Source organism: Tenrec ecaudatus, chromosome 6, assembly GCF_050624435.1.
Source record: "Tenrec ecaudatus isolate mTenEca1 chromosome 6, mTenEca1.hap1, whole genome shotgun sequence".
Taxonomy (NCBI): Eukaryota; Metazoa; Chordata; class Mammalia; order Afrosoricida; family Tenrecidae; genus Tenrec; species Tenrec ecaudatus.
Genome location: NC_134535.1, coordinates 40,185,910 through 40,204,384, shown reverse-complemented (window position 1 = coordinate 40,204,384; position 18,475 = coordinate 40,185,910). Strand labels below are relative to the sequence as shown.

The 18,475-nt window shown below is 40.6% G+C and overlaps 1 pseudogene; it reads right to left on the bottom strand.

Annotated features, from left to right (window-relative positions):
• Positions 1-8,068: 8,068 nt before the first annotated feature.
• Positions 8,069-9,234, bottom strand: LOC142450782 (alpha-enolase pseudogene; annotated as a pseudogene).
• Between the last annotated feature and the right edge of the window lie 9,241 nt (positions 9,235-18,475).

Sequence of the window (18,475 nt, the reverse complement as noted above, 5' to 3'; positions counted from 1 at the left end):
CCCACTTCTTTGTCAGTTTCTCATACTATCCTATCTTGTGTGTTGCTGCTATTCTGGCAAAGGATGTGCCAGGGTAGTATCTTGTCTTCGTACATATTCAATCTGCATGCTGAGAAAATTATCTGAAAAATTGAACGATAGAAAAAGGAATGCACCATCCTGATTGGAGGAAGGCTCATTCCAACCTGTAATATGTAGACGAAGCAACTCAATGGTGATGGGTAGACACCAAAGACTCTCCTGATCCTACAGCGCAACTCACTGCCACCCAGTCAAAGCTGATGCATAAACACGTCCTGGGGGCTTCTGAGACTAACTATTCAGAAAGCCAGACTGCGCATCGCAGCCCAACGCTAGTTACTCCCCAACCGAGGCTGCTCTCTGATGCTGCCAGCCTGCTGAAAGCCATGTCAAACTCCCACCCTCGAGCCTTTCTGACTCATAGAGCCCCTAGGGGAAGTCCAGGTGACTCTTTATGGGAGTGGAAAGCCGCATCTGTCTTCCTGGGAGTAACTGGTGATCTCAACTGCTGACCTTGTGGTTGGAGCCAGCAGGGTTGCTCCCGGGAGTTTCTGAGACTGTCACTCTTTTTTTTTTTAATAATTAAATAATTTTATTGGGGGCTCGGACAACTCTTATCATAATCCACACATTGTGTCAAGCACATTTGTACATTTGTTGCCATCATCATTCTCAAACATTTGCATTCTACTTGAGCCCTTGATATCAGCTCCTCATTTCCCCCTCCCTACCCACTCCCCCCTCCTCCATGAGCCCTTGGTAATTTATAAATTATTATTATTTTGTCATATCTTACACTGTCTGACATCTCCCTTCACCCACTTATCCGCTGTCTGTCCCTCATGGAGGAGGTTATCTGTAGACTTTTATAATCAGTTCCCCCTCTCTACCCACTTTCCCTCCCGCCTCCTGAGAGTCTGTCACTCTTTGTGGGACTCTTTATCCATTGTGGTGCAGTGGCTGTACATTTACAAACTGCTAAAAAATTTTAGGCACTTTAAATTGCAGCTGAATTTTGTTATCTATTTCCTTTCAGTGCCCTCCCACCACCACCACCACCACCCTCACAAAGAATATTAAGCACTTCATTCAGCAATATTTGCATGTTGACCTTCAACAAACAAAATAGTTACAGGAGCAGTGCTCCAGGGAAGTTGAACCAATCTCTTTGTTCAGTAACTTGAGCCTTTCAGCATCTTGATCACGTTTTGTAGCAAAATGTAGCTCACCAGGATTTCTACCAAGGTCTACTTATATTTTGATGATAATGCATGTGTGTTTCAATATCTTCTGGAAGGCCATGTTTCTAAGATATCTTTAAATAATGCCCTGCAGTCTGTCTGACTTTGGTGGACTAAGTGATTAAGCTTCAACATTTCCAATGTGTAATTTTTATGTGCAAATATATTACACAATTGACATTTACAATCCAACATTTTGTAACAGTTAAACAGTAATAAAACTATGGTGCTTACCCAGCAAGGGATAAGTGATGTGGTACATATTTAGAAATCTTCAAGTAGGCTATAATTGGAAATTACTACCATCCCAACAGAGACAATTAAATTGGAGCTTCATTACAACTATTTATACAAATTACTCGCAATTCTGAGACCTTTGAATTTGTTTTGTCATCCTTTGTTCATTATAAGAAAATTACTTTAGTTGCATATATATTTTTTTCAGTTATATTTTAAGAATGATAATTAGGTTAAGCCATAGTTAATATCTTTCAATATAATAACTTTAAAATTGTTTATGAGAGATTCGTTAAGCCTGCCAAAATCATAAAGTGGGCTCATTCACTTATTTTTAGAACTCATTTGGTTTTAGTTGCCCTTTTAATAAAGTTAATTTAAAGAATAAATTGTCAATAAGACTGGTTTTCTTTTACTCTTCTCACATAGGGATATATTTAAATATACTTTTCTAGATTCTATTTTGTATGATTCTCAAGCATTGGTTTTAAATTTATCAGAACATTAATAGGTTCTTGATGAAAGCGTCTGAGTCCTTGCATGAGTTTTTAAATGAGTTTTGCATGAGTTTTTAAAAAGTGGGCTGCTAGTCCAGATTCTGTCACAAGATCATAGTAAGCATTGGAGTTGAGCCTATGGAAAGCTGTATGAACATCTGTAGAGTGAACATCTGTAGAAGGAGCAGGTGGAATCAAATGTTATGGGGTTTGCTTCAGCTTTACCTTCTTTCTTACACAACTTCCTTTTTTGAGTTGGCCATAGCAGTTCTTAATGTTTCTCACATTCTTGAAATTTGTTCTATTTGAAGAAGAGTTGATTTGTTAGAGTTGCTAGACAATTTTAATCCTAAATATACACTCTAAATCCACACATGGAAAAACATTACACACCACAGTCAGTGGTTGTCCTATCTCCGGTTGATCCTTTCTTTGCCTATGTGCCGATTATCAGTCCATGTACACTCCGATCTGTTCTCAGTTGGCCTTCCCTGCTCTACTGCAGGGACAGGCCATGTGTTTCCCAGGCTCTCTCACAGCGGCAGCCAAAACAAACAACTGACAGCATCCAGCTGTGACTGCCTTCTGGGTCTGCCTCAGCTTTGGAGCCCAGGTCTCTTGCTACTTAAGCAGAGGAGGAAACTGCCTCTCTCCAGCCATCCACTCCAATGTTCAGTCTATGAGCTGGAGCAGCCCTTTGGGTTGGTAAATTCACACGCACTGGGAAGTGCTTATCACCCAATCCTTCAGTCTGCTTGCTTTCGCTCTTTCCATTCACAAATCTCATTCAGTGGACATTTGACCGCTTTCCCTGCTTACTCTTTTTTGTCGTCTCCTCTATCTTTCCTAGGTGTTAGCCCCGAGGATGCTAGTCTATGTTTTAGTGTCTCTGCAAAGACATTCGACTAAGGAAATCATTGTGAAGAATGAGCATCCCAGGACACGTCATTTGTTCTGTCCGTACCTGTACATAGGCCAAAAGGCAGTTGTTTGAACAGAACAAGTGGATACTGCATGATTTAACATCAGAAAAGATGTGTGTCAGTGTTGTATCCTTTCACCGTATTTATGTAATCTGTGGCACAGTGTTATAAATTTAGCTGTTAACCAGAAGGTCAGCAGTTCAAAACCACCAGCTGTTCCTCAGGAGAAAGACAGGGTTTTTCTATCCCCAAAAAGGGTTACAATGTTGGAAACTCACCGTTCCTGTTCTATAGATTCACATTGACTCAATGGCAGTGTGTTTGTTTTATTTAATCAGTATGCTAACTAAGTAATATGAAAAGCTGAAATATATGAAGAATCCAATGTCAGGCTTGGAAAATGACTCATTAATAATCTGTGATACGCCGTTAGCGCCACTTTGCTTGCTGAAAATGGAGAAGAGTTAAAGCACTTAATGATGAAGGTCAAAGACTATATCCTTCGGAATGGATTATAACTCAGCACAAAGAAAACAAAAATCCTCACAACTAAACTGACAAGCAATATCACAATAAAGAAAACATTAAAGTTGTCAAGGATAGTATTTGGCTTGGATCCACAATCAATGCCCATAAAAGCAGCAGTCGAGATATCAAGCAATGTATGCCATTGGAGAAATTTGCTGAGGGATATGGACTTCGAAGTTAACAAGTGAGCTAAACTAATTTAAGCACTTGAAAAGAAGTGGGAAAGAGAAATGTTACTAAAAAGTGTACCCCAAAATGTTAATGCAAGGTCAGCAGTTGGCGCAACCAGTCACTCTGTGGAAGGAAGCTGAGGCTTGCTGCCCCCGTAAAGCTGAATAGTCTCTGTAACGCACTGTGTACACGGTGCGTACACTGGCTGTGGGTCTCGCCATGAGAAGGAAGACAGTGCAAGAAACACAAGAGCTGAAGACACTGGATGTCAATATGATTACAGACACTACACTGCAGTGACAGCAACAACAGCAGCCTGCAAGTACACAGATACACACACAACTGAACAGTTGAAGGAAGACAAATGAAACTGTACACACATATGTCTATAGGTTTGGCAGAGGATAGTTCTACATGTGTACTTATATGTGCTGTAAATATGTACATGAATATGTTGAACTTTGCATAAAAGAAGATGGGAAGACTATTCAGGGTCACTGTAGCAAAAAGACCTGGTGACCATCTAACCATATCAAGAGGTAGCAAGTGATTAAGAACCAGTAGGATTGGAGACCCTTTTCACGAAGATGGCGCCGAAGGCAAAGAAGGAAGCTCCTGCCCCTCCCAAAATGGAAGCCAAAGCAAAGGCTTTAAAAGCCAAGAAGGCCGTGCTGAAAGGCGTCCACAGCCACAAAAAAAGAAGATCCGCACGTCACCCACCTTCCGGCGGCCCAAGACCTTGAGACTAAGAAGGCAGCCAAAATACCCTCGGAAGAGCGCCCCCAGGAGAAATAAGCTGGACCATTATGCCATCATCAAGTTCCCCTTGACTACAGAGTCTGCCATGAAGAAGATCGAAGATAACAACTCACTGTGTTCATTGTGGATGTCAAAGACAACAAACACCAGATCAAACAGGCTGTGAAGAAGCTCTATGACATTGACGTAGCCAAGGTCAACACATTGATCAGGCCTGACGGGGTGAAGAAGGCATATATTCTACTGGCTCCTGACTATGACGCTTTAGATGTTGCCAACAAAATTGGAATCATCTAAAGTGAGCCCAGCTGGCTAATGCTAAATATAAACTTTTTCAATATATACTCTTCTTTTCTTTGTCTTGTGTTCCGAGTGGGCTCCGGAGGAGCCTTGTAACAGCACACCTAGCTGCAGGGCTTGGGGGTGACTGTCATCCTTATTGCAGGGGTTGGCAAACTGTAGTGCATGAGCCATGTGGCTCTGAGGGAAAATGGAAAAAATAAAATTGAAAATTTTCAATTAAAGTTATTGACATAATGAAAAAAAAGAACCAGTGGTATTGAAAGAAGACATCCAAGCGGCACTGAAGGCCTTAGTGAAAAAGAAGGCTCCAGGAATTGGCAGACTCGCGTTTGAAATATTTCAGCAAGGCAATGCATCACTGGAAGCACTCACTCATCTATGCCAGGAAATTTGGAAGACAGCTGCTTGTCCAACTATCTAGGAGAGATACACATGCCAAAATATTTGGAAGCAGCTACCTCGCCAACTGAACAGATTTATTTCTGTGCCCATTCCAATGAAAGGTTCCCCAACAGAATGCACAAATTATAGAACAATATCATTTATAACATATGCAAGTAAAATTTTGCTGAAGATCATTAAAAAATTCTTGCAGTAGTACATCAAAAAGAAGCTGCCAGAGTTTCAAATTGAATTTGAAAGAGGATGCAGCATGAGGGATACCATTGCTGATGTCTGTTAGATCTTGGCTCAAATCAGAGAATACCAAAAAGATAGTTATTCATGTTTCATGGACTATACAAAGGCATGGGATTCTGTGGATCATAACGAATTATGGACATCGTTGAGAAGAATGGGAATTCCAGAACACTTCCATGTGCTCACGAGGAACTTGTCCACGAGTCATGAGGCAGTAGTGTGAGCACAACAAAGCAATATTGCATACCTTAATATTAAAAAGTGAATTTCAGGGCTGTATCTTATCATACTTATTCAATATGAATGCAGAGCAAATAATCAGAGAAGCTGGATTATATGAAGAAGAATATGGCATCATGATTGGAAAAAGGCCTATTAACAGCCAATCATATGTAGCTAATAACCCTCACCTGCTGAAAGTGAGGAACATTTGAAGCATTTGCTGATGAAGATCAAGGAATGCAGCCTTCAGCGTGGATTACAACTCAGTGTAAGGAAGACCAGAATCCTCACAAATGGATCAAATAGAAAGCATCATGACAAATGGAGAAATGATTGATATCGTCAAGGATTTAATTCTGCCTAGATCCACAATCAATCATTATGGGAGCAGAAACCACGAAGTCAAATGCTATGTTGCATTGAGCCAATCTGCTGTACGGGGTCTCTTTTAAGTGTTGAAAGTAAGAATGTCACTTGAGGACTAAGGTGTGCCTGACCCAAGCCAATGTATTTTCAATCACAAAATGTGCATCTATAAACTCGGCAATGAATAAGGAAATCTGCAGGAGAGTGAATGCATTTGAATTATGGTGCTAACAAAAAATGTTGAAAGAATGGTTAAATCCAAGCCATAGAGCCCAGGAGAACACTCATCCCTTTCTTGAGAAAAGTACCACCAGGATGCTCCTTAGATGTGAGCATTGCCAAACATGGCCTCACAGGACACACATGTTAGGCAAAATTAATCCCGGGAAAAGGATACCATGCCTAGTAAATCGGAGCATCAATGAATCAGCGAAAATGCAGACGATCCACAATGAGCTGACTCATCACCTTGGCTGCAACCATGAGCTCCATGCAACATTAATAATTGTGAGGAGGGAGCAAACCAGACAATGCTTTATTCTGCCCTGCACGGGGTCTCTGGGTAGGGACAATGTAACACAATGACTCGATGGCAATGAGGGTTTTGAATGAGAGAGCATATGGAAGACTAAGTTATGAAAACTTTTTAGCCATAGTCCGAAACACCTTGAGGCGAATGAGTGGCTCTGCCTAGAGTCTCAGCACCATCCTCTCAAGGAACAGCAAGGTAAACTGGACGAATATAGATCACGAAGACAATGGTCTAGTTTCTGCTGTGGTGAATCTCGACTGTGGTCTTAAGAGTTTGTGCGTGGTTATATGAGAGACAATGAGAGGTCCATCTCCACCAGAAGCAAAGGGAAGATCTCAAAGACACATTGAAAGAAGTAATCCATGGGTCTAAGAGACCCTTCTGTACTTCAACCCCGATGGTTCTGACACCAGAACTAGATGGTGCCTGGCTACCACTGATATCCACTCTACAAGAAGAGAGGGTCTTGGATAATGTTGGAGAAAATGCGGAGCAAAACAAAAAATTATTTTAAAAGGACAAGTTTATTTTGCTGATAGGGACTTTTCAAATTCCTGACACTGTGGTCTTTCAAGCCTGGAACTCACCCTTATGGCTCAACTTTTAGGCAAAGAATGGGCCTCTAAGGTGAACAGTAACACCAGGGAGTTATACACCAGGTAGAACAATCATCCAAATAAGAGCCAAAGGGCCACATTTGCCCAAGGTTTGTAGCGCAGAAATCAGGAAAGAAGGATGAATGGAAATGGTAAGCTCAGGGAATGAATGGGAAGGCCATAGTTACATTATGGAGATCATAATTAGTGTCATAAAACAAAATATGTATGAATTGTTGAATGGAAACCTAACTTGCCTTGTGCACTTTTACCAGATCATAATAAAAGGCTAAAAATACTTCATAAGTGTAACCCAGTAACAAAAACTCAAAATTCAAAGATCGTGCTGAAGGGAATTTTGAGTAGAATGGCCTGGAGAGTCAACGAAAAAGAGGAGAGGTTGTTAGAAATAAAGTTTATTTGGGACACAGAGAAGTAGCACATCTAGGGATTTGGATTGTTGTGGAAGAGTGAGGGGACATTGGAAACACATTGCCTTGTCTCCACATCTTAATTTATAAGATTCTGGCACTTTCTACCACTGACGATGGCTGCAGCTTTATCCTTTTTACAACATGACGACTGATCATCCTCGACTCTGGAGTCAGAGCTCCTTAAGCTCCCTGGCTTTTCGGATTTTTAAAAACTCATTGCCATAAATTAGAGAAATAGAGACAACTGAAAGTGAAATGTCTTAATCACAAAACAAGAGCATTATTTGTAATAGAAAATAAGCAGTATTTTAAAAGTTTGGGTATATTTTTTGTACTTTTCCCAAAGAAATAAATTTTTTAGGAGTCACTGATGTTTATTTTGAAAACAAAAGCACTGGGGATGTTGCCTGTTGACACCTCGGGATGACACTGGGACACTTGATGGGAAGCTGGGGAGAAGGGCGAGGAGTTGGGCTGTCACAGGATCACAAAGCTGGGGGTTCAACAGCTGTCCAGCTGGCCTGGCTTGGCTGCAGGGAAGCTCTAGTGAAGTGGAGAGAATGTGGACAGGCTCGGGGAGGGACTACTAGAGATCTGCCTGCCCAGCTTATTTGGCAAAGGGATTTCTGAACTTCTGGCCAGCAAACTTGACCTTGCTGCCCAGCTCCTCTTCAGTTCTGAGGATCTAGTTGTACTTGGCCAGGCGCACAGATCGGCCCGGTGCCCCAGTCTTGATCTGTCCAGTGCGGAGTCTCACCGCCTGGTCAGCCATGAAAGTATCCTCAGTCTCCCCAGAACGATGAGACCCCAGGACGCCCCACCCATTGGGCTGGGACAGCTTGCACGCCTGTAGAGACTCAGTCACGGAGCCGATCTGGCTCACTTGGAGCAGGAGGTAGTTGCAGGACTTCTCGCCCACGGCCTTGGCGATTCGTTTCGGGTTGATCACTGTGAGATCATCCCCTACCACCTGGGTCCCTGAACTGGCAGTGAACAAGCGTCCTAGACATCCTGATCAAATGTGTCTTCGATAGACATCACTGGGTAGTTCGTGATGAAGGAATTGTACAGGTCTATCAGTTGGTCAGGTGAGATGTACCTGCTGGGGTCATCAGGAGACTTGAGGTCTAGGTCGTATTTCCCAGACCTGAAGAACTCAGAGGCAGCTACGTCCATGCCAGTCACCACCTTGTTGGTATCACCAGTTTTCCCAATAGCGTTCTTCAGCAGCTCCAGGGTTTCTCTGTTCTCCAAGATGTCGGGGGCAAATCCGCCTTTATCCCTGACATGGGTGGCATCCTCTCCATACTTCTCCTTGATGACGTTCTTCAGGTTGTGGTACACCTCGTCCCCGAGGCGCATGGCTTCCTTGAAGTTGACTGCTCCCACGGGGAGGATCATGCACGCCTGCATGGCCAGCTTGTTGCGGGCTTGGGAGCCGCCGTTGACCACATTGAAAGCAGGCACTGGCAGGATAGCTTTGGAATTGCCAGCCAAGTCAGCAATGTGACGGTGTAGGGGGACTCCCTTCTCAAAAGCTCTGGCCTTGCACACAGCGAGGGACAAACCCAGAATGGCATTTGCACCAATTTTGATTTATTCTCAGTTCCATCCATCTCAACCATCAGTTTGTCGATCGTTTCCTGTTCCGTAACGTTCAGCTTCTTGCTCTGAAGAGCCCTTTGGCGGTGTAAAGATCGACCTCAACAGTGGGATTTCCATGGGAGTCGAAGATCTCTCTGGCGTGAAACTTCAGGATAGACATGATGGATTTCTGTCCTTTGGTTTTCGTCGCCCAGGAAGGAAGTGGAGGCGGCTGCAGACACTGAGATGGGCGCTGGATCAGCCGAGCGCAGATGCTGCGAGTCCCCAAGAAGCTCTCAGAAATCATTTTCTTAAATATCAAAATACACAATCATATGGAATGAAAAATAAGAACACTGAAGAATAATCAAGCCTTAGTTTACCCAAGTTCAAGACTCTTTCCCCATACTTTTCTCCATCACGCAATTTTCAATCCTATAACCACGGATGACTGTGTTCAGTACAGTTTGGACACCAGTGAATCTGCTCAGTCGTCTACGAGGAGTGAGTCAACCATGCTGGTTGTTTTATCGATTGTGATGTAACTGTAAACCGCAATCATTGTCAAGCATACCCAGCCCTTCTCACCACACAACACATGCAAATCAGGTGTCTTTCTATTCATTAAAATCAGATTGGCAGGGCTCATCTTTATCTCATCTTATTATGTCTCTAAGAAACCAAACATACTAGGGGGAACATATGCCAAGTAGGAGGATAAACATCAAGGCACCACAGATTTAGATATTTTGCAACCAGAGGGAACTTCGTATTACCAAGTTTCCAAATCCAATTATTTTGGTGCAGGCTTTGTCAATATAGAGGCAAGATTTTTCTTCATTTTTCTACATGCACCAAGAAGCTGAACCCCATGACAAATCCATGTCATAAAACCCTCGTTTTCTGAGTTCCTAAGAGTCTGAAGTGATGTTTGCAAGGAAAGAGAAAAGTGGCCCTGAGGCCACAGCATAGTTTTTACACATATTTCACGACCCCTTCTTTCTTTCTTTCTTTCTTTCTTTCTTTCTTTCTTTCTTTCTTTCTTCCTTCCTTCCTTCCTTCCCTCCTTTCTGTCTTTCTCTGTTTATAGTTTCATTGACATTTGATTTGCATATATTAAATTCAATAGTTCAATCATATTAAAAAGTTGTTATGTCCTCCTGTTCCACTATCATGTTCGCCCATTGTTTGCCTCTCAGTAATTACTACCTGGTACATCTCAATGAATCAAACACCACCAGGGAGTCTACACCATCCTCACTATCAATTTTATACTCCTTGCTATTCCCCTCCCTCTGGCATATTGGTTCACTGCTCCCCTTCTGCCATCTCCTCCTCTCCCATTAAACCCCCTAGTCCCCAAACCATCGGTCCCATTGCTGTCACCTTGAAATTGCTTTTATCTTATATAGATAGACATCAAAAAGTAAAAGAAAAAACAAATATATATGCAATTATATATATATATATATATATGTAAATATTTCCAGGTCTACCTGCTGACCTCTGTGAATGTCTCTGAACCAGTTCAGAGGAGGTAACAAGCACCGGCCCCGCCATGCCTCACCCCCATCCCTGAGTCAGAAGTCTGCTTTCAGGATTCCTCTGGGACTCGTGGCTTTTTCTCCAGGCTTGATCTGCTGTCTTCCCCTCTTGGTTTGCCCCCACGTGGGGAGGTCAGACTGGCCACACTCCCTGAACTGTATCTTCAGTGTTGTCCTCTATAGCACCATCTCTGCCACCCTTTCTGTGAACTAGCTGCTCTGAATAGGGCCATCACCCTCAGGGCATGGTGCACCAGAATGTGGTCTTCTCTCTCTCTCTCTCACCTCTCTCTCGCTCGCTCTCTCTCCTTCTTAGTTTATTCCCATATGAATGGGACAGACCAGCTGCTCTTACTTATTTGAAGATATCAGACTGTACCTTCAGTACTGTCCTCAATATCACTGTCATCTTAGGAGGGGACATCATAACTTGAGCTGTGGCCAGAATTACATAGAGGAAAAACACAGAAATAAAAAATTACATAGATATGTATATAGATATGTATAAAGATAGATTTGTATATATACGTATTAGAAAGCAGATGGACTTTACTTAAATCCTTCCTCAGTACAAGAATGTTTTGTTCTAATAATGTGGTGATGTATGATACTCACCTTCCAAACATGATCGCTGAAGACAAAATGGATGCATAAGCAAATGTGCTGAAGAAAGTTGATGGTGTCCGGCTATTAAAAGATATAGCATCTGGGGTCTTAAAGGCTTAAAGTGAAACAAGCAGCCATCTAGCAGAGAAACAACATAGCCCACATAGAAGAAGCATGCCAACCTGTGTGATCATGAGGTGTTGAGAGGAATAGGTATCAGAAGTTCAAAAACAAGTAATCAAATTAACAGGAAGGATCATAGGCAAAGTGGAGATCCAAAGTCCACCTATAAGACAATTGGACAGTCCCTCACAGAAGAACCAAACAGAAGGGATAATATATCCAGGGTGCAGTAGAGCACTGATGAAACACACAATTATCTTCTGGTCCTTTAAAATTTCCTCCTCCCCACTATTGTGACCTTAATTTTACCTCACTAATCTTGGTAGACCTGCATATGTACATAGGTACAATTAAGGTCTTTTGATGCATGAAATCCATGATAGATAAACTCCTCAGAAACAGTAATGGGAGTAATGACTCCCTGAAGGTATGGGAAGGGGGTAGGGAGGGGGAACTGATAGCAATGGTGACTGTATGAACCCACATGAGGGGAACTAACATCAGAATTTCAGGTGAATGGCTACATAGGAAGGCATAAGTTATGGCATAAAACTATAATAATAATAATAATAATATATTAACAATTCAGGGGGCTGGAAGGGAATAAAGAGGTGGGGACGGAGAGGATAAAAAGGAGCTGATGTCAAGCAGTTCACAATGAAAGAAAATATTGAAAATTATGATAGCAACAATTGTACAACTATGCTTGATCTAATGGACCACTGCATTGTAATTATGTATGTAAGAGGTTCTAATAAAATGTTTTTTTAAGTTTAGCTTAACTAGTAAAACATCTGCTTCGAGCAGATATATATCGGATCAATGAACAGTTGTTCACAAGATTCGATAGATAGCTTAGGGGTCAGTAAGTTGATGTTATGGGAGAGGGAGAAATCAAAAGAGGAGGCAAGAATGAATGCACAACTTGAAGCACTAAATCAATGTCATTGGGTCGTACATGTGGAATTGGTATTATTGGTACTGTTGAATTGGTGTATATTTTGGTGTGTGTGTGTGTGTATTCTCAACAATTAAAAAGTCAGCTATATGAAACTGAACAGCCAGTTTGTAAACAGAATATCAACACATGGTGAAAATAATGTAACCAATGTCACTGGACAATTTGTGTAGAAAATGTCAAATGAGAACCTAATTTGCTGTGAAATCTTTCACCAAAACACAATAAAATACATTTTTTAAAGATTTGAAAAATAATTACCCCACAGTCAATTTTAGAACATTTCCCTCTCTCATGTGCTCATTGTTGTAAGCCCCCATTTCCCTTTTACCACCCCAACCATGCCTGTAGGAAATGATTACTCCAGTTACTGTCTGTATGGATTTACCTATCCTGGATTTCGTATGCAGAAAACATAGAAAAGCAATACAAAGCAAGAAAACAATGGAAACATAAAACAGAGGAAATCCTCCAAAGGGGGAAAAGGCAAACATGAAAAATAAGAACAAATTAAAAAGGGTCAAAAGGGAGGTCAAATGATAAGGGGTCAGATTTTAAGCCAACTACATATGCAATAATTCCCTTCACAATGTGCTCTGACACCAACGGTGCTCACACCCCTAGCCTGCTGGAGGGGAGGCTCCAAAGGCTCGATCCATGTGGAGAGCCTGCAACTGCGTTTGAGCTTTCACTGTCGTCCATAGCCTTCTGCAAACTGAGTGCTTGGAACTCAGACTCTCATGCGGTTCCCTCCTCCATATTTGGATTTTATTCTTTACAGGCCTTGCATCATATATGCTATCGTATTTCTTATATGTGGACTCAGATGATGCTTCACTTCGATGTTTGCTTGTTTTAGCACAAGCCTTTAGTACCCCAAGCATGGTACTCAGTCACCGTCTGCTTTCTTTACCACACTTGGTTTTAGCACTCATATGTTAAGTGATCTCTCTCTTTATTTAAATCACTTAATGGAGGATAGGGACTCACACAACTCATCACAATCTACACACCTATCTATTGTGTCGAGCACATTTGTACATTTGTTTCCATCATCATTCTCAAAACATTTGCTTTCTGCTTGAGCCCTTGGTATCAGCTCCTCATTTTTCCCCTCCCTCCCCGCTCCCCCTCCCTCTTCAGTGATCTTTTTATGACATTTTTTAATACCCAATGAATCTAAAACCTAAACAGCCATCTCTTTTACTTCATTTTGAATAAATTTAATTAGTACATGTATTATTTAGAATCATAGTTAATTATAACGGTTAGGTTATTGGAAAATGCACAATTCATGTCATGAGTATCAGATAGGTTTTTGTATCATTTTGGTTTTTACTCCCAGGTTATATAAACTCGGGCTATAAATATCTCCTTCAGTTATTCTCAGATTCCAGTCTGATTCTGCTTAAATATTTTACATGGATTCCTTATAATTGTATTAGACTTGGTGATGCTTGGAACCATTTGTGGAACCACACTGATTACCATTTGAATCAGCCAGAAATTGGGGGGGGGGGGAACATGATTATTGACACTCCAGTTTACTCACAGTGTATCACTCTGTGTCTAATAGTTCAATTCCGATTCATCGCAGCCCTCTCTACAAAAGGAGTTGTAAAGTAAAAGCAAAATGACTTGAATCGATTCAAGTTAGAGGGCATGTTTTGGACAATATTTCAGACTCTGTGGAAGAACATTCATTCTGCTTGGCAGAAGAGTAGGCCAGCAAAACCGAGGAAGGCCCTGAATAAAAAGAATTAATACAGAGGCCGGAAAATGAGCGCAAACAAACAGCAACTGTGAGGGGGGCACAGGGCCTGGCAGTGTTTTGTCTGGTTCTACACAGGGTTGCTATGATTCCGAACCACCCTACCTCCCATGTATGCTTAGACATATTTATCCCAATATGGGGAAGTGCCTCTCCCCCCCCCCACCAGAACAACTTGGACGTACCTCTGTTGACATAAATTTTCAAATCAACCGACTCATTTGGACAAAATAAGAATTTTAAGTTCTAATTCATGAGAGACTTGGGGCTAAGGATATATATATAGATATATATATATATAGAGAGAGAGATGTTAACATGAATGTATCAGAAGCTCCTTGAGAAGCAAGCTACTGATGTACATAAATGCCTGTGAACATGCATGGCCATCTGTGGCACTATGGTCAAATTAATACCCATCTCTAAATGTTTAATAATGCAAAATTCAATAGCAAGCAACACTCAAAGTAAAACCCTCATATGAAGGGAAGGATGCCCTGCCATGCTCGGAATTCTTACTTCCCTGTAATCCTTTTTTAGGGTCTAGTTTGTAACAGTTTTTAATCTCCTGTGCAATATTAAATTTCCCAGGAGGATTCCTCTGTAGTCTGAGAATGCTCTGCTTTAGTGAAAGAAAAAAGAACGTTATGTAATTTTGGCATTATTTACATAACTGAAGTTGAAGAGCTTGCTTCTAACACAGAGCAAAATCTCAAGAAAGTCTTTTGAAGTGTTCAGCAGAAAGTATTATCAATAAAGAGAGAAATAAAACTACACCAGCACACTGCCAGGGAAGAGTCAGAATGATTGCATTTCTCCTGAGAAGTATAGATTAAGATCCCCAACACAGTGTTTAATGCCACTTGAAGCTGTAACCACAAGTTACTTCATGCAAAATGTTGCTGTCACCAGCCCAAAAGTAGTTAAACATTTCCAAGTTTATGTGTATGTGTTCAACATACTCATCTTTTATAACTTAGACTATTCGGTGAATACAGAAGAAAGAAAAGATCATTGGTATTTATCTCGTGTCTGGAGAGTTTTATTTAAACATCTGTGTTTCATAGGGACACCGGTTAAATAAAAATTTCAGGGCAATATTTTCTTCTGTGCTAAGACAAACTCTTTCAAACAATACTGAGCTCAGGCCCAAGTAGACAAAACAAAGAGCCTTTTGCTGAGCAATGTCAAATCTACGCGTGCCGGAGAACACAGGTGAACAGCAGAGAGGACTGCCTTGCAGCCTTCCCGATGGTCACCTTAGTTACATGCTAAAGCTCTCTCACTTGTACATACGAGAGACCCAAAACATCATTGGAGAGTAACTTTCAGTAACTTGAACATAGAAAACTACTAAGCAATGTTTCATCAAATCAAGCTCTAGTAGTCTGTCTTGGAAAGGTAAGGTTTCTAGCTCTCTGATTAAAATGCTCAGCTGTCCACTGACTTGCTATAAGAATGCTGTCTGGGAAAATGTCTGATGTAGGGTTCTGAGTTTATGAAACCACTCACACCTTTCACATATATATATAGAAAACCATGAATCTTGGTATTCTGTGCTCTTTACACACAACTAAGAGATTCTATTACTTAATGTTTAATAACAGGGTTAGTAGTGAACTTGAGGATGAAGCTCAACTCCACCACTTTCTACTGATAAGACCTTGGAAACGCTAATTTCTCTCAACTGATTTTTGTTTGTTTTATATAAGATCACTTATTAAAGCTTTATTAAAGCACCTGACTAAATACTCAGTAAACACTTGCTAAAATCAAGGGATGAAGAGTGGGGGAAATTAAGGGGGAAAAGGAAATTCCGGCTTCAATATTTTTATTCTTAATTTAAGCAGACCCAGTGGGAGTAGATGTTGGAGAAAGGATTGCTGGACAGGGACTGAACACTAACAAGCTGTACACAAATATGAAAAAAAATCAATAAAATTGACATAGGTAAACCAAGAAACCTTAGATGAGAGACAACTTTATTTAACTTTTTTTACTCTATTTTATTTGTTTCATAATAATTTTTGTTTGTTTTGGTCTAAGTTTGTTTTTTATGGGTGAAGATACACATTTAAGTTTGCAGAAAGTAAGTAGCAGAAGGTGAGGCTCTGTCTTTTAAAAAATTTAGCTAAATATTTCCCTGGGCTGGCAAAAAAATATACAGCAACAACCTACATCTGGCATTAGTCTCCTCCGTCTAGTCAGACAGCAGTGCCTGAGGAAACCCCAAATAGCAAGCGATTGTTTGACTTTGCTCTTCTGGCCGCTGACGTTTGGGTTCGCCCTGTTTCTTCTCAACGGGAAGGGACATTCATTTCTGCTCCGCCCAAAGTTTATCTCTCTTGTGAATTCTACCATTAAATCTGAAACGGCCTTGACACATTGTTATAACACCGCATGGCTGTGGAAAGGTTACTGTAACTTTATGTAGAACATGGGAAAGGTGTGATCTGTCTGCTCCGGGTGTATTTTTACAATGACATAACAAAACACACGTCCAGAAGCTCTGGGCACTGTAGCCAATGTATTCAGTGACTGCTGGCCCCTGTGGCTCCCATGCTCCAGTTTTCGTATTCTTTCTTTCTCTTTTTTTAATGCCACCTTTACAGCAGATTAACTACAACACACATTATGACCAGTTTTGTTTAGAAATATTTGGCCTTCGATGCTATTTTATCACTGACTCTTCCTTACAACTGAATATTATGCTAGAATGACAAAGAGGGGAGAGTGCCGTAGGTAGGGAAAAAAATCAGCAGGGACTTTTCAAGTGTTTTGCAATATGTTTATGATGTTTACAAGACAATTAAATCAAAATGGTTACTAAGGCTTGTCACTGAAGTCTGAGAAGATGGGCAATTCCAAGTTTGGTATTTTATCCAATTATGTTTGGTGTTCGTTACCAACTTGAGTAAGATATTCCTAGTGTAAATGAGTGTGAGAGCTTTTTGCTGGAAGTCAGAGAGAAAGCAAAAAACAATTCAAGTCACTAATCTCGTTGTAGTAAAATGTTTGAGTGATGTATTTATTCAATAATAATTTCATAGGCGGACCCCCTTCTGTACTTCTATTCATCCAACTTCATTCGAGGCTTCGCACACAGGTTTTGAGCACCTGTGGTGAGCAGTTCTTGTCCCTGATAGTGCACCAGAGAGGAGTCTAGATACCTCTCTTGGACTCGGGCCTACCAGTCAAGAAGACAGACCTTTAAAAATTACATTTAATGGGACAAAAGTCTTCGTTCTAAGTTTTCACTGGCTCCTTTCTCAATGGTAGCTCCAGCGGTTGAGACTCAAGATGGTGATGAGCCCAGTCAACACGTTAACTCACCCTGCTTGTGGGAGATACTGAAACTAGGTGGTCCTATCCAGGTTACCCAACTAGCTTATGGATGCGCAAAGCTAAGTTAAAGCTAGGTTTTGACTCGTGAAGCTATTGTTTTGGGTAGTAATTTGTTATGCACTGATTAATAATTAATATGCACCTTAATGCTTTAAAATATATTCTTAAAATAATTCAATTGTAAATATGAAAATCTGCTTGCTTTAGAAAAAACATATTGAAATTGTATAGGTAATTGGTTATTCTCACTGTGCTATTTAAAAGACAACTTATGGGGAAAATGAGCTAATTGTAATCATCATCATTTTAGAAGAATTAATTTGAGCCAGAAAAAACAACTCAGAATTCTGATCAGGAAAGTAAAAATACATCAAAGGATATATCAAGTATTATTTTTTAAAATTTTACTGGTGTTTTAATGTATACTAATATTAAGTATACTCATGACATTAAATTGATAAATCCTTGAGAAACTAGTTTAAATATGAAAGGAGGCCATTAGGAAAACATTTAGCTTTGGGAAATAGAAAAAAACATTTGAGAGTTTGTGGAAACTTTAGTTTTCAAAACAAATTTGTTTTAAATAAAATTTCTGTATCTGACTCAAAAAAGAAAGAAAGAAAGAAACACTATATTGAAAAGTGCCAAGACAAGGCAAAGGAGCAAAAGTGGAGGCTTAGACAGAACAGGCAGACCACCTGTCAGTATCTTGTAACTATATTTTCCAGAACCCATTGCTGCTCCCTGCAGAAGTTCTCCCACTGGAGGACATTCCTGAGAATCTCCTATGCTTTTACCTTCCAGGATGTCTGGATATGCTTGTAAGAAATAAGAAAATACCATGACTGTCCATTTAGGCTGGAAAGGATTTTCTTCCTCCTTAGGAATTTCTCAAAAATATTATCTTGCAGTTCCCTGTGTCTTCCAAAAGGCAATCTCTCTTTGGGTAATATAAGAACTCACATTCTGGTAACAGTAAGAACATGACCGTGTAAGACTGCATCTTTCCCTTTTCGTCCTGGAAATCAGGAACATTTCCGAAGCAGTCAAAGGAACGGGAAGATTCGTGGAAAGA